This window comes from Cygnus olor, chromosome 2 (assembly GCF_009769625.2).
Source record: "Cygnus olor isolate bCygOlo1 chromosome 2, bCygOlo1.pri.v2, whole genome shotgun sequence".
Lineage (NCBI taxonomy): Eukaryota > Metazoa > Chordata > Aves > Anseriformes > Anatidae > Cygnus > Cygnus olor.
This window is the reverse complement of record NC_049170.1, coordinates 114,109,458-114,125,588: the sequence shown is the minus strand read 5'-3', so window position 1 is coordinate 114,125,588 and position 16,131 is coordinate 114,109,458. Positions and strand designations below refer to the sequence as shown.

The following is a 16,131-nucleotide window of genomic DNA, read 5'->3' as shown; positions in this document are numbered from 1 at the left end:
CCTGAAAGATGTTTACTAAAGCTCCTTAAATTTCACAGAATGGACAAGTAAAACTCAGTGTAAATCTCACATACTGATGGTGTTTGTAATGTCATGCTCTGAACCAGAGACAAACTGACCCTGCATTTAGGTAATAGGGTAAATAGGACATTTCTAGGAGGTCCTTTCCAGCACTACTTTCTATGCTTTCCCTCCTGTTTATGCAGATGGAAATTTGGTGCCTCATTTTTAATCCGTGTTCCAAGGCCATTTAGGCACCAAATCATGGAATGACCCTTTGAGAAGGAACTTGGTCTGAGAACATTGCTTTATGGCATGCAAAGGGGGAAAGAAGATAAATAGTGACAGTACTGACTGACCGGAACGAACTGCTTCACCATTGAAAATCTTTGAAGAGTACCCATCACTTCAAGTTCTCAGATCAAAATATACTTCCTTTTTAAAAGGTATGCTTTTCTTGTAATAAAGTTCCTTATTCTTCAAGTTTTATTATTTTTAAATTGTAGGATTTTTTTGTTTTGTTTTGTTTTAAGAAATCACGGATAATAACAGATAATAATAGGAAAAAGTATACTTTCAGCTCAGAAGCATGGTGAGTAGTGATGTGAATTCTGTCTAATCTATTAAAGGTATCTCAAACTTAAAAGAAAATTACACCTATTTAGCTCAGCAAGTAATATAGATATAAGGAGTTACAGTCTGTGAGAAGTTAAGAAGCAACAACAAGTTGATGAAAAGTCCACTAAGATAAAAAGGAAACTTTCCCATTTTTCACTATTCTAGGTACCGACAGGAACACCTGTATAAGGCCATCCTACATAGAAAGATGAATGCATGCATTCAGAGTTTACAGAGTTGAATAAATGAAAATTGTAGGTTGCTTTTATACCTCTTTCTCACAGTCCATACATGGCTCTTTAGAGCAAATGATAACAAGGGTCTCCAGATCTGAAGGCAAGAGCAATGAGGTTAACATTTGGGTGCAGCCAACCTGGATCAGTGAGTCTTACAGACAAATAAGTACATAAGATCTGCAGGCAGCTATACCAGAAAGACTTATTTAGCCCTTAGTGGAAAAGAAATAGTTATTCCAGCCAGAAAATTAAACAAACCAACAAACAAAAACCACTACATTCTTAAATATTTCTGTAAGTTTAGCGCATATATTACTACCCAGTGGCTGGTGCATCATGAGATAATGAGGGAAGCCTTGGTACACTGTGAGATCTGGTATCAATATTCATTTCACTAAAGTTAGCTGAAATCCTGGCAAAAGTAGAACAGCTCCCTGATTTTGTACTGTTCTGAAAAGACAAAAAGAAAGTGGTCACAAAATGAAAAAACTTACTGTTTTGTAACCCTGAAGTCTCTGCTGATGGTTTTATGCCTGCAGTCTATCAGGTTGTTCCACTCAGTGACCAAGAGCATTTCAGTTTAACCACCTTTATGTTTCTGGATTACATATTATTGCACTTTTTCATCACTTACTACAGCTGAAGGCTGATAATATATGTGTGGATCTTGTATTTTTGTGAGTGCTTCATAGAGAAATATTCAATTTTATTCTGATAATGTATATTGTTCTCCCAAATATGAATTATTCCCTATTATTATAGAAATATTGATTTGATAGAACTATTGCAACCATAATACAGTATTGACATTGCTAGTAACAGGCCATAAGCTTTGTGCTGAATTTGCAAGACCTCAGGACTGATGCTTGTCAGATCTGTTCTATCCAAACTTCTGAGCTGTATACAACTTTGTTCTATTTGGCTTAATTGTGACAGCAATGTCTCTAATTGATGTATGGCTAATTTGTCTTCCTTTTGTTTACCCTTTTGTGGTACAGGCAAAGTTTTAGATAGATAGTAGTAAAACGAGTTATTCTAGGTAGAATGAGATATGACTCTAATATAATGATGCAGTGTGGAGAAATACGTGCCTGGCACTTGAGGAGACACAAGATGCAGGGTAGAGGAGAGCAGGCATAGGATGAGGCACAAGCTTGACCCCATTGGAGACCCCATAGCTATGAACAACTCACCAACTGTCAACTAAAGAAATGCAGACCTGGAGCCAGCGACAGCTAGTATTAGGGGTAACAAAGAGAAGAAATAATGTCTTTCACAATTAAAGGCACTGCATATAGTGAATTCAGGTGTCACATGGAGCTGGAAATCAGTAATGAATATTCAAAGGTGTAAGAACACATTAGCAAATGTCTAAAGGTGACCTCAATAGGTTTGTAGAGGGAAGAAAAAGCCATCAACATGAACATCATGTCTGACCCAGTGAAGGGCTCCAGCTACTGACAACCCACCACAACACTCCTAAACAGAGTGAAGCCACCAGAGATATGATGCAGAGGAGCAGGGGAAGAATGAGTATAAAAACAGGAAAAGGGGAGGGAACTAATAAACGTATAACAATTTTCACTACATAATTATTTTTTTTATTTTCCTGTAGCAATTAGATTTGTAGAAATACTGACTATACTCTTAAGATTTCGGTTATACTAACAGTAAATTTAATGGTTTTACTTGTACATAAGGTATGCTTCTACTTTGCCCATAAACAGGATTTTGAGTATAATACCGTATTACCTCAGGGTAATTCAAATGATTCACCAGTCATGGGCCTTAATTATGTTGTGCAGAAGTAAAGGATGCAGTCGTTCTAAATTGATTTCTTGTATGCCTCCACAATCTGTTGCCTATTATGATCTAGTCTAGTTTTGGGAAGCAACTTGTCAGTGCAGATACTTTTTCTCCCAGAGATGCTGTGTATCCACAGGATGACAAAACACTGTCAAGTTTAGAAAAGGATTGAGAAAAACACCAAGGGAGAAAAACAAGGAGATTAGGCTATATCCTTCTCAGGATTTCTGGAGAATTAGTATTTAGGAGACAGGCAAACAGATGTTAGGAGGATAGAAAGGGTTTTGGAGAAGATACAGTGTCCAGGGAGGTTAAAAAAACAAAACAAAACAAAACAAAACAAAAAAACAGGGAAAGCCATAAGAACAAACAAACAAAAAACAAACAAGCAAGCAAAGGAGGTTTGAAAGCAAAAATGTTTTACTAAAAAGTAGAGTAAAGCTCTTAATCCATTGGGAAAATTATAGGAAGATACGTTGTGTATAGAATGTTAACTTCCATATCTACGGTCTGGGCTTGTGGTGTTTATCATACTATTTAACTACTTGCACACCTCACCACCACTTTAGCCTGTGCCAGTTAGCATTGTCCCAAACAACAACATTTCAGAGAACAGAAAAGAAAAAGCATTGTTCCCAGTAGGTAGCGTGGATGAGGCTGCCCTGCTTGGATGATAGTTGGGAGAGAAAAGAGAGGCTGCGACATAGGAAGACAGGCTGTGCTCTCCCACATGGCCCCCTGGGCAGAGAAACAGCTTACGTCCATTTTGTATACTAGCATAGATGCAGCCTGACATGCCACCTGAGGCTATGGAGATGGAAAAGAAAAAGATTTTGTTTTGTGTTGTGTTCCTCAGAAGGACTGATGCCATAATGTATAGGATAATGGCTGTTTACGAAGATAACCAGGAAGACTGGTATACAGATGAAAGTTAAATTTGGTTTGCTGAAAGTTAAATTTGGCAAAGGTCACTCAGCAGTACTTCTCACAGAGCTAGGAGTAGATACTATTTGTTTCAATGATGAAAAACAAAACAAACAAACAACAATGACAACAAAACATTATATGCCCAGAGCAAGTTAAAGTTCTCAAAGATGGCCTTTTTCAAGGAGGACAGATCATGACATCATACAAACAAAATTGGATTTGCAGCTGTGTAACTTGGAACTGTATGTACCAGATCTGCTTCTGACAAGGAGACTGTTAAACAGACCTGGATAGTGAATATACCAGAGATATATTTGGAACTGCACCTATTAATGCACACATTAAAAAAAAATATATATATATATATTTAAAACATGTGATCATAGTGGTAGCTCTGAAAGTATTCCTTGATGGCCATAAGCTGCAAAACTAAGTTTATGCCATGTGTCCCAGTCTGGCCATGCGAATAAGTTTTAAATACAGCTTAACAAAGAGTTGAGCACCACAAAAGAGCTCTCCTGCATGTTTGATTTTCTTGCAGAGGTAGAAAAAAAGGTTCTGGGTGAAACTTCTCCACAAAATAAATCCTCTATATGTCAAACGTAGCAGATATGCATGAGGCCACTGAGAGTGGTAGAAAGCATTGGCAGAGGTGGGCCATTAGAGTGCTTTCACTTCAAAGTTCAAGCACAAGCTCTGAAAGTCTAATCACACACAGTCAGTCGTGTGCAGGGTACAGCAGATTAGAGCTCTATCACACACTGAACTGACTGTCTTGCATTTGGTACCAGAGCTAGTTCTGCCTCCCTTAGGTTGTCAATGGTCTCCTGGATCTCTGTGGCACAGTGGTGAGGAGCTTGTAGTCTTCTGGGTATCACTGCCATCTTGAGTACTTTAGAGAAAATCCACATCCTGGTTTTAGGATCAGCAAATTACTAGTGGTATTTTTGTGTTCCTGTAATTGTGTGAGTAATCCCACCAGAGTAAATACATTTCTTGTAAAATAAGTTTCATACTAGGCTCCTTGTTTGTATTCATTCCTCCTATTTTATTTTGTTTTTCTTCAGAGAGTACTGGGAAAATATGCATAAATGGTTTCATTTTTTTATGAACAATACTGCCTTCAAAAATAATATTTTGGTATAAAACTACATACAAAGGTTTTCAGCTCTAGACTTAGATTTTCAACTTGCTTTTGCTTGTCATTGTATAATATTATAATATAAAGTAATATCCATTATTCTATTAGCGGTACTGACTATAAAAATATTTTGTACATCAGAGTGTACAAAAAGGATTTTTGTACAAAAAGATTTTTTTTGACATCAGAAACACAATGTCAGATTAAGCTAATGCATAAAATTGTTCTTTTGTTAATTTAATTCCCTCCAATTTAATGAAGAACATAATATTTTTTAATTTAAAATCCAAGGTTTAATTTATATTTGTGAAAATGAAAATCAAAGTTAGTGAAGACATACATCAAAGAATTCATATGAGATTTCCAGAGACTAAAATAATCTATTCTTTTCCACTAGCAATCGAAATGGCTGCATTTATAGTTTAAACACTAAATATGCTGGTAAAATGCTGATCCAAAAGTACAATTAAAACCATTGAATATAAGAACCCCATTCTCATTGAACCTAACTTCAAGATTAATTTATTGCATGCATGACAAATTCCAACAATATCAGCAGCACTTTTCACCTCTCAGAAGTCTTTGTATGAAGGAAAAGCACCTTTCTAGAGTAATCAGTTCCCGTCTCGGTACCTCATCATGAAATTTAAACTGTTTCATTTTTGCAAATCTGTTTATTATGTACATCATTCCTACAGATTGAAATGGACTTTCAAAAGACTGACGTTCCCTTATATATATATATGTGTAGTCGAGATTCAACCACGTCAAAGTATTGTCATTATTTTCTTTCCTTAAATGAGCTTTGTTACATACTCTGGATGGTTCTATGAAAAGATCACCATAATGCTTCATATGTATTAGTGCATAACGTGATACTCCATAAACTGTCAATGATAAATTGACATTCCTAAATGGCAATTATTAGGTTGAAATGCTGTCTCATGTACTATTTCATTATCGCTGAAAGTAACTGTTTTTATGAGAAGTGAGAAGGAGAAATGAAATTTAGGTAAAGTTCTTTACAATTAAGTGCTCTATTTTGCTGACATGACCTAATGGAAATTAATATCTGTGAAAAACATATGAAAAGAACAAGTCAAATCATCCATATCAATGATGGCCAGAAAAACAAAACAAATTTTTCAGTCTTTGCATTCAAATTCTATGGCAGTCCAGAGGACAAATAATAAGAGATGCAATTGAAATAATAGGAATATCTGAAATGAAAAGTCAGACATTCCAGGCATCAATATAGTTAATTATTCTTTTGTTCTTTAGGAACAAAAGTCTACTGTGCTGCCAGATCTTGTAGTGTTTGATGCACCTTTCGTATGGAGGCTGGAAATACAGATTCGTCTGACATTTGTAATCATGATCAATGTGACAAAATGCAAAAAAAAAAAAAAAAAAAAAAAGTTAAATATTGTTTCATTATGAATGGTGTAGCCTTTTTTGTTGTTGTTGTTTGTTTCATTAGGAGTACAATCTTTAAATCTGTATTCAGATTTTTTAATATTTTATTTAAAATATTTTTCTATTTGTTCGTCATTTTTTCAAAGCATTTCTAAGACTAAGTTGTTCTCATTCTCATCTGGGGTTCCCAGGTGTTTATTTCTCACTGAAATATGAAGCTAATTGAATTTTATTTGAGGTTTATATGTATATATTGCTAAAACTCAGAAACTTGGATTAGTTCCTTTTTTTTTTTTTTTTTGAGAACACCTTCTACTTCTATTATATGCTTTGACTTGTTCAACCAGTTGTCCAGCAAAAGTGTTTTTTTTTTAGTACAAACGGAGAAACAGTTGATCCCAAATGTTCCTTGTTACAGAATCCCATAATTTGTATATAAAATTTATGTTGTCATTAAATTGTAAAACCCAAAGACTCATGCTTTAATTCTCAAACTAGCTAAAAGGAGGTTAACATCAGTGGCAATTGTACATCTTAATCCCCTAATCAGCTTTGGAAATCTAAATCCAAAAGTCATGCTGACAAAACAAATTAAGCAACAACCTGCCCATCCTTGTCATTTCCTAAAACCCAGAGAAAAGCTTGAGAAAAAGAAAAATGAAAGTAAAGGACATTCTTACACCTGAAGCTTAGCAGAGTAGATGCCAGATGGAGCAGCATGCTGTGGCTGATGCTGCATGTCGCTTCCCTGGAGCACGATGGTGGCAAACCCAAATTATCTGACCCAAGCGTTGGAAATTAAGCAGAGCCTAGCGGGAAGCCTTGCCCATGTTCCCCTATGGATTTGTGCTGGAAATGGAAATCAGACATACAGTCTGCCATTAAAACCTTCTGCTGATATGTTGATTCTTTTTTTTATTTTTTAATTTTTTTTCCAAACAAATCTTCAAAATCTGTCTGCTACATGTGATCTCAGCTATCAGTTATTCTGTCCTTAACTTTGTTAGGCTGTACACTTTGTAAGCTTTTAAAGCATCACAAAGACAAGCAGAATAGGAAGAGATGTTGATGTGTTTTAATTATACCACAGGCCCAAGTTGCCAAAACTATACTGGATTTTAACTAGAACAGTTAAATGCATTAGTTCAGTGTTGTCAGTAACATTTTATGTGTCATTTGTGTCTCTATTATGCATATCATTCAAATTAGAATCACAGATTATTTTCAATGTTATTGTCCACCAATATAGTATATTCTAACCACGTTAGTTACCTATGACTAGTAATTTTGCCACCTAAATTGTGTGTCTGTAGAGTAATTGAGTAATCATCAGTTGTTATTGCATCAAAGAAATAATAACTGCAGTCAGGGTGTAGAGGAGCTGTTTAAAGCCATTTCTTGATGACAAACATAGAATACACATTTTTGCTTTCTAGTTTTGGTGTTCCCATTTCGATGAATTTTCCCAAATTTGGTGTTCCCATTCCGTATAAACCTCAAGATGTAGATATTTATTCTGTGAAGAGTTTTTGTAACCTTCAGTCCCAAGGGGTTAGTTTTGCAACATTTCTAGGGCAGTGTGCCACTAATTCTGACATAACAGCAAACTTTTGTTGACAGAGTCAAGAAAGTTGCTTAGCCAACATCTCTCCTTGCCATTAAGGCATCTAGTGCAATTAATTTAATTCTGGAAAACTCTTTGGAATAACAATATGTATTGAATTTATTTGTTTGTCCAAAGCACGATATAATAAAAATGTGATTAGGAGTGTTCAGGCTTCACTTTTGTTTGTAGTGACATTATAAAGGATAGACCTATTCAGGTCACTTCAGTTGGTGGATTTATGTGTGTGGTCTCAGCAATATGGGCTTGTTAGAATCATGCTAAGCTCTGAATATTTGTTTACTGATTCATTCAGTTCTGAATATCACATCCTAAAGGAAAAATATATATATATTAGCTATGCAGAAAATGGCACAGATTCTTCTCTGGAACTACCTCACTTGTTTGCAAATACTTTTTCTGTATGACAAAAATTAAATCACATAGGTCGTATATGTACATAAGCATAAGAAAGTGAAGAAATGTTCACAATACAGACAGTGCTTGCGTATAGCATTTTGTTGATGTGAATCCTTGGAAATGGTGAAATGTGACAGACAAATAAAACCTGCCATGTAAATAAAGGATTGATCTTCTAGGTTACAGATTACTTGAACATATTACTGAAATGCAACAAGAACCATAAGGGCTTTCTAATTACTTTAGCATGTCCTGCAATTAGAGAGATGATGAAGGAAAAATATATAAATGAGATACAGAAGAAATATTTCAATAAGATACAGATAAATAATAGAGGTCACAGTACTGCTTGCTGTGTGACTATCTATCCTCTGTAATGAGCTTTTGTAAAGAATATATATATATTTAATTTTAGTCTTTACAACATATTGTCATAAAAACCCATCAGTCTCAGTGACTTAGAATCATAGAATCATAGAATATCCCGAGTTGGAAGGGACCCATAAGGATCATCTAGTCCAACTCTTGGCACCGCACAGGTCTGCCTTCACTTCTTTCAGTGAAAAATTCAAACTTATTGTCTTTACCTTTGAAGCACTACATAGCTATTTTGTGCTACCACCATCTTTTCCATAATCCATTTTCTGTTCATGTATTTCTTTTCATTAACACTTTTTCTACTTTGGTTAGATATTCAGACTCATAGAATAGTTTGGGTTGGAAGAGACCTTAAAGGTCACCTAGTTCCAACTGCCCTGCCATGGGCAGGGACACCTCCCACTAGATTGGATTGCTCAAAGCCTCATCCAACCTGGCCTTGAACACTTCCAAGGATGGGGCATCTACAGCTTCTCTGGGCAATCTGTGCCAGTGCCTCACCACCCTCTGCGTAAATAATATCTTCCTTATATCTAATCTAAATCTAACCTCTTTTAGCTTAAAGCCATTACATGTTGTCCTATCACTACATGCCCTTATAAAAAGCCCCTCTCCAGTTTTCTTGTTGCCCCCCTTTAGGTATCGAAAGGCCACTGTAAGGTCTCCCTGGAGCCTTCTCTTTTCCCAGACTGAACAACTCCAACTCCCTCAGCCTGTCTTCATAATAGAGGTGCTCCATCCCTTTGATCACCCTCGTGGCCCTCCTCCAGACATGCTCCAACAGGCCCATGCCCTTCTAATGTTGGGGGCCCCAGAGCTGAACACTGTACTCCAGGTGGGGTCTCTTGAGAGTGGAACGGGGGGGGGAGAATCACCTTCCTTAACCTGCTGGCCACGTTTCTTTCGATGCAGCCAAGGATACAGTTGGCTTTCTGGGCTGCAAGCACGCATTGCTGGGTCATATTGATCTTTTCAATCAGCACCCCCAAGTCCTTCTCCCCAAGGCTGCTCTCAATATATTCTCCATCTAGCCTGTATTTGTACTTAGGATTGCCCTGACCCAGGTGCAGGACCTTGTACTTGGCTTTGCTGAACTTCATGAGGTTCACATGGACCCACCTCTCAAGCCTGTCCAGGTCCCTCTGGATGGCATTCCTTCCCTCCAGCATGTTGATCACACTGCACAGCTTGGTGTCATTGGCAAACTTGCTGAGAGTGCACTCAATTTCACTGCCCATGTCACCAACAAAGACGTTAAACAGCATTGGTCCCAGTACCAACACCCAAGGAATGCCATTCATCACTCATTCTCTTACTCATATCTTTTTTAGTAAGTCAGAAAATGTCTTACAGGCTGACCTCCTCTGTGTCATAGAAGACTACATATCCAGCAGCTAACTCTATGTTATACCCAATCACTTATCCTTGACACGTGACAACTCCCTCCACTTTCTTGTTCAAAACCCTCTTCAACACCATCTCATTCCACTGTATTATTCTCAGTCCCAGTCCAATTCCATTAAAAGTGCTTTTTTTTTTTTTTTTTTTTGGCAGGAAGGGACCTGGAAATAAAATAAAATAATAAAATAAAATAAAATAAAATAAAATAAAATAAAATAAAATAAAATAAAAATAGTCTGTATGTTTTTATTTTTTTTTAATTTGAAAAAGAAATCATGAGATGCTGAATCAATGGGCACCTTCCCATAATCCATTATCAAATATTGTACAGTAGGAAAAAATACCTCGATTAAGGTATCTTAGTTTCATTATAACAAGTTCAAAGCACAGCAAGTGGACAAATTTCCAAATATTTCCAGTATGTATCAATTTTCTGGGCTCTGAATGGAAGATCACATGTTACAGAAAAAGTCTGGTAACTTCACTTTCAGGTGATGTCTAGACAGTAACATTATTAAAAATGTGATGCCAGGCTAAATCTGAAAAGGGGAAATTATTTACAAATCTGGCATTGAATAGTGGATTTCAAACATATATGGGAACACTTTCTTGAGGCTAGATCAAATTTCAAAGAGAAGTTTTGTTTTGTTTTACCGGAATTTTCTCTCTTTTTTTTTCTTTTTTTGAGAAAAGTTCTTTTTGAAGAATTCAGTCAATACAACAACAAATCCATTTAGAGCCCTCCAACCTCATAGACTCCCTCAAACACAGCTGTAGCCATAGTCTGATAAAGATAAATTACCCCCTTTTCCTCAGACTTTGGACAACTTATTGTGTGTGCATTAAGCGATACATAGGATTGCCTATTAACTCTCTAGCACCAAAACCTCTAACACAGTTCACCTGAATTATACACAAAGGGATAACTGAATTTAATCATATTTCCCGACTCGAATTCTATTTTCTGACTGGACAGTAGTTACCAGACACTATTATCCCAACTGCTGAAAATAAAAGCACACAAAACACTGTAGACAAAGTCAGGAATGTCATTCCATCAGTTACTAAAATACAAATTCTCAGAAACCTTTTATCATACAACTATCTGTACTAGAATAAGAATGTATTAACAAAGAAAATAACATACTTTTGAAGATGAGTAGGTCAGTAGTTCCCACCAATCAAAATAAATTATTTTCTTAGCATAATAGGAACAAAGAGATCATCACATGAAAGATATTTGAGGTTCAGGATACAGGGATTTGATTTTTCCAGTCTCTTCCTTTGCAAAGATCAGTGGAAACCCTAATGAATGGTTTATCAGTGTAATACTAATGTGAGAGAAGAATCAGGGATAGATACAGATTGCACTTCCTACAGTTTCCATATTATCAAGTATCTTACATATATTTATTGTTCAAGTCAAGTATTGTTCATGTTCAAGTATGTCAACTAAGCCTTCTTAATTAAAGCCCTAAAGATGTCCTGAAATTCCTAAACACTTACTACTGTTCAAAATACTACAAAGGTTATAGGGACATCCCATATTGTTCCTAGTCTAATGAGACACAGATAAAAAACTTAGAGTCTGTAGCTTTTACCATTAAAATGTCACCAACATTGACAATAATATTCATATATATATATATCATAGCAAAGTAACTTGTGAACTGTACACACCCAGGGGAGGGGGGGGGGGGGGTGTAATCTGACTCAAAAGGGAAAATTACAATGACTCAAGACCGTAAAATATTTTACAAAACGGTCAGTATCTAAGAGCCCACACCACTGATCTTATTCATTCTTGTTACTCTGGGTGAAACAATCTTCCCTTTTTACCGGACTAAACAGAGCTGTAGTAAAAACCTTGTGTGTTTGACAGATCCTAAGAGAACACCTATGCTCATGGTAACCTACATATCTTACTTGCCTGTGCCCGGGTGTGATACTTTTCTACTGACTTCTAAACTCATCACTGAAAAGGAGATTGTTCAGAGAATCTGCTTACATTGTCTTGGCATACGAAGAGTGAAAGAGTTGTTAGGATTGAGGAGTTAATTTACAGTAAGTGACATAAGATTGTGGGGCATAGATTAGTGACTTCTGAATAGAATTTGATTTTAAAACGCTTCTCAAATCCCAGATATTGAATATCTCTGAAGGATAATGAGTTATTTGTTACAGAATGACAGTGCAGAAAATGAAGCAGCCATTACATACGTGCTCAGCAATAGCTCTCAGACAATCTTGGTTATCAGTTTTATAGAGACAAGAGATGCTGCCCATGAGACTGCTATTATTTGCAACTCTTATCTGAAAATGCTTTTTATGAATTTTAGCATGCATTTGGGTAACAGCCAGAGAGCTTATTTTAAAATGTCACCTAAAGTACAGATAGCTCTATTGATAGTGTGCTACAGAATGTCACTTTGAGACTTGAACCTGTAACATTGTGTTGGAAGCAAAAATCATAAGAAATGAAACAGAGAAAACTTGGCAGCCTACTTAAAGACTTCTTATCTTTACTCAAATTGCTACAACAAAATGCATTGCTTCTTAAAGAGAAATGTCATTTCCAAACTTGGAATTAAAACATCTGATCTTTAGTCAGTTTAAATATCCAAGGGTTAAGGCTGTGTCTTGTTTGATAAACTTTTAGGAAAAATAGGAAATATTTGTTAATATTTCAAAACAGTAAATGGTTCTATAAATGTTGAATACAAATCTGAAAAGTGACCTTAGCTTTTTACCTTCCCATCTAACTCTGATTGCTAATATATATAGTTTCAGAACAGCAGTATTTCTTTAAGTAATGAACTGCCAATGCAGGAACTATTTCTACCAAGTTGAGTGACAAAAAAATAATAATAATAAAAAAAAATTGGATAATGTCTTACTGTATGTGAATTAAAGGCAAACATCACTAATTCAGAGCCAGAAATTCACGCACATTTCATATAAAATATAGATAACGTTTTTTGCACTTCTTTTTTTCTAGTTTGTCCTAGAGCTCAGAGCACTTACCTTTTTGTTTTCTTTAGTAGACTTAAATAAACAAGGAACTAACGTAATGCGTATTATCCTTATTATCCCCTATTCTGTAGTAGAAGATCTAATAGGCAGTAAACACTTCTGTCATTAGCAACATAAGTCTTGCATGTATTAGAGACTACAATAAGATTTCACCTTATCCTTTTTGCGATTGACATGTGTTTATGCAGAACTTAATTCATCCATCATAGTAATTAAAATAAAATAAAATAAATAAAATAAAATTACTATGGCAAAACACATAGTAATACTTTGGCATAGTTCACGCCTCTATGTAAAAGGAAAAGTTTACCCATGACAGCTATACCAGCTGTGCTAGAAAAAGACACCTTCCAGCTGACAATGCTATGTTACCAAACTCCTGTGGGCACAATAGCACTGTAGAGTTTGTTCTTGATGGTTCTGTTGAGGTCTTATGTGAGAGTGTAATTTTGATGAATTTTGCAGTATCTAACTTTCAAAGCTGTGTTAGAAACTGCTAGACAAGCTATTATTCCATCTTTTTTTTTTTTAGTTTGTTCATTGATCTTTTCCTGAAATATATATTTCACATTTATCTTTAATAATAAATAAAGCTATGCATTTAAGAATATACAGAATTTTTTGTTGTAGAAATAAAGAGTGATAACATATCATTCTGTAGAAATTATCCTTTCTCTTTCACTACTCACTCCCATAAGGATAGATGGCACCCAGGGATTACATTTTTTTCATATGTAATTCACCCTTTCTTCTAAATAAAGGGTTTCTTTAAATACAGAAAGAAGTTATTTGGCATCCTATCAAGCTTATAAAAGGACTGAAATCAGTAGTAGTCTGATACCCTAAACACAATGTTTAGTTTAGTGCAACTAGCTATCCAGCCAGGTACTTCATTTTAGTATCTAATGTATTGCATGTTTGATACAACCTCATACCTGTTCAGTAATATATTCTGATTATCCAAATATTTTTTTCCAGTTCTAAAAAGTAACACTGATGTTTGCAAAGAGGGTTGACAGTGGCATATACATCTTGACACAAAACAATAATTTACAATGCTTGTGATGTTCTTGACAGCCTCTTTCTGTTAAATAATAAAAAGTACATCAAGAAATTTTACATTAAAATGCTGAAACCCCTCAAGCTAAAAGATCTGCTGGGTAAACAATGTGCCAGAGTGAAATATATATACTACCATACATACATCTTGTGAGGCAGTAGTCATAACCTTCGTTCTCTTTGAACATATAGAGGTTTCTCTTGGAAATGTGATTTGTTCTAAATACAAAATCCTACTTTTAAACGTTTAATTTAGTTTCACATGAATTTCTTCATCATCATAGATTCCTAATGGACAACTTTTGAAACTAAAATCCTCTCCACCATTACATGTACTAGCTGTGGAGGACAAGGGTGTTTTCAATCTCTCTATCATTCACCACTTAGGGAATCCATTATTGCTCAGCAAACAACACACACCTCTAAACGATTTCCTCAAGGTCTTCACTGCAGAAGGGATTTCATGATCCAGGTGTGGTTAATGTAAGTCTGAAAATAGAAAGGAGATGCATGTATCAGCATAATACTGCACCTCATCTAAACTGCCTTTCAGAGGGATAGCTTGGTAGCTAGAACCCTCCAGCACAGGGGTCTGTATTTTCTGTGTTCTGTCCCAGTGTTTCTGCACAATTTTGACGCATGTTTTGTCAACCAACAATTACTCTGAACCTTACTCAGGACTGTTTATGCTGGGCTCTTTTACATATTATGAACATGCCTTCAGCCAATAGACATAAGAATTAGGGCAAAATATTGTGTTAATTTTATTTTGACCCAATTCTTTGACTACCCATATTGGTATAATAACATGACAGATTTATTTCACATGAGTCACCAAGCACTTTTCAAGTAGCTGTAACTTTCTAACACTACTGATCTGAGGAAATTCTTAATTTAATTAGGCCTCTGTTAGAGAAATATAAATGACTGAAGTTGGAGATGAGTAACCATTAATTCAAACTTAATCTATGAGAACACATTCTGGACTAATATTCATCCTGTTCAGGATGAAACTAAAGTGGACTGCTATCATCACTGCAAACTTATATTAGAAATGAACAGATGGTATCAGTGATTAATGTTCCTTTTTGTGTGTGTGTGTGTGTGTGTGTGTGTGTGTGTGTGACCTAATAATGAGCAAGGATATGTTTCATGTATTTGATTTCTTTCTGTTAATTTTCCTGCAATTCTAGGATTTACCTTCATTACTTTGTTTGAACCTCTGTTCTCTTTAAAGGCACTGCTCCTCGATTTCCTCAGTCCAGGTCTGGTTTTGCTGTAAAGCGATCATTTCAGCATCACAACTGAAGGCACTTTTTAATAGAAACTGTTACCAAAAAGGAGTACATGTATAAGTGAATCTTTATCAAATCAAAGCTCTATGTATTGATCTAGAAGAATGTTCTTCCTGAAGCTCCTTGAATCAATCCACAAAGTGAATTTATAGAAGGAACAAATATTTGACAGAAATAAAATATCTGAGGAAAATACATTAATCAAACATGGTTTAAGTAAGTCCTCGTCCCTTCTCCACCTAAACACATAAAATAAATCAAATGTTTTAAATAGGTTTGTGTTTTGCAGACCAGTTAATAATTAGCCAAGCAAAATGCATGCTTAACACTGACATATCTACTGCATTTTTTAATAAAATAGAGAATATCCCCAGAGGAATAAGAAATTAATGTAGGAACAGATGAAAAAGGTAAAAAACAAATATTAAACCACTCTGACCGATACAGAATTGAGAGAAAAAAATTAAAAAGGTCAACTTACCTTTGCTTTTCTCCCACTGGATTGTCATGTTGATCAATTGTTTTTCATCATTTCCAGTCAAATGGCTTTTTAAGTTACCATAAGTCAAAATTAAATAATATATCCTTTAACGTAAAAAGAAAAGAAAGTGAAATACATTAAATGTAGTTATAAGTGAGAAATTTTAGTGTGATACTGCTTGACAGACACTTGTGTATAATGTATGTCACTTAACATGTTTCAGTTTAACATACAACTATATTCAGACCTTTTTTTTTCAGAGAAAAGTGAGTTATGCTTCACTTTAATGAGACTATTCTCTTGTTGGCATGATTTCA

The 16,131-nt window shown here is 35.3% G+C and overlaps 1 long non-coding RNA gene across 1 annotated transcript; it reads right to left on the bottom strand.

The window, feature by feature from the left end:
- Positions 1-1,141: 1,141 nt before the first annotated feature.
- On the bottom strand, positions 1,142-15,913 carry LOC121066597. Its single transcript, XR_005817859.1, has 4 exons — positions 15,815-15,913; positions 15,239-15,314; positions 14,459-14,527; positions 1,142-1,304 (listed from the first exon to the last, which is right to left on the bottom strand). It is a non-coding gene; the product is annotated as an uncharacterized LOC121066597 (long non-coding RNA).
- Positions 15,914-16,131: the final 218 nt, after the last annotated feature.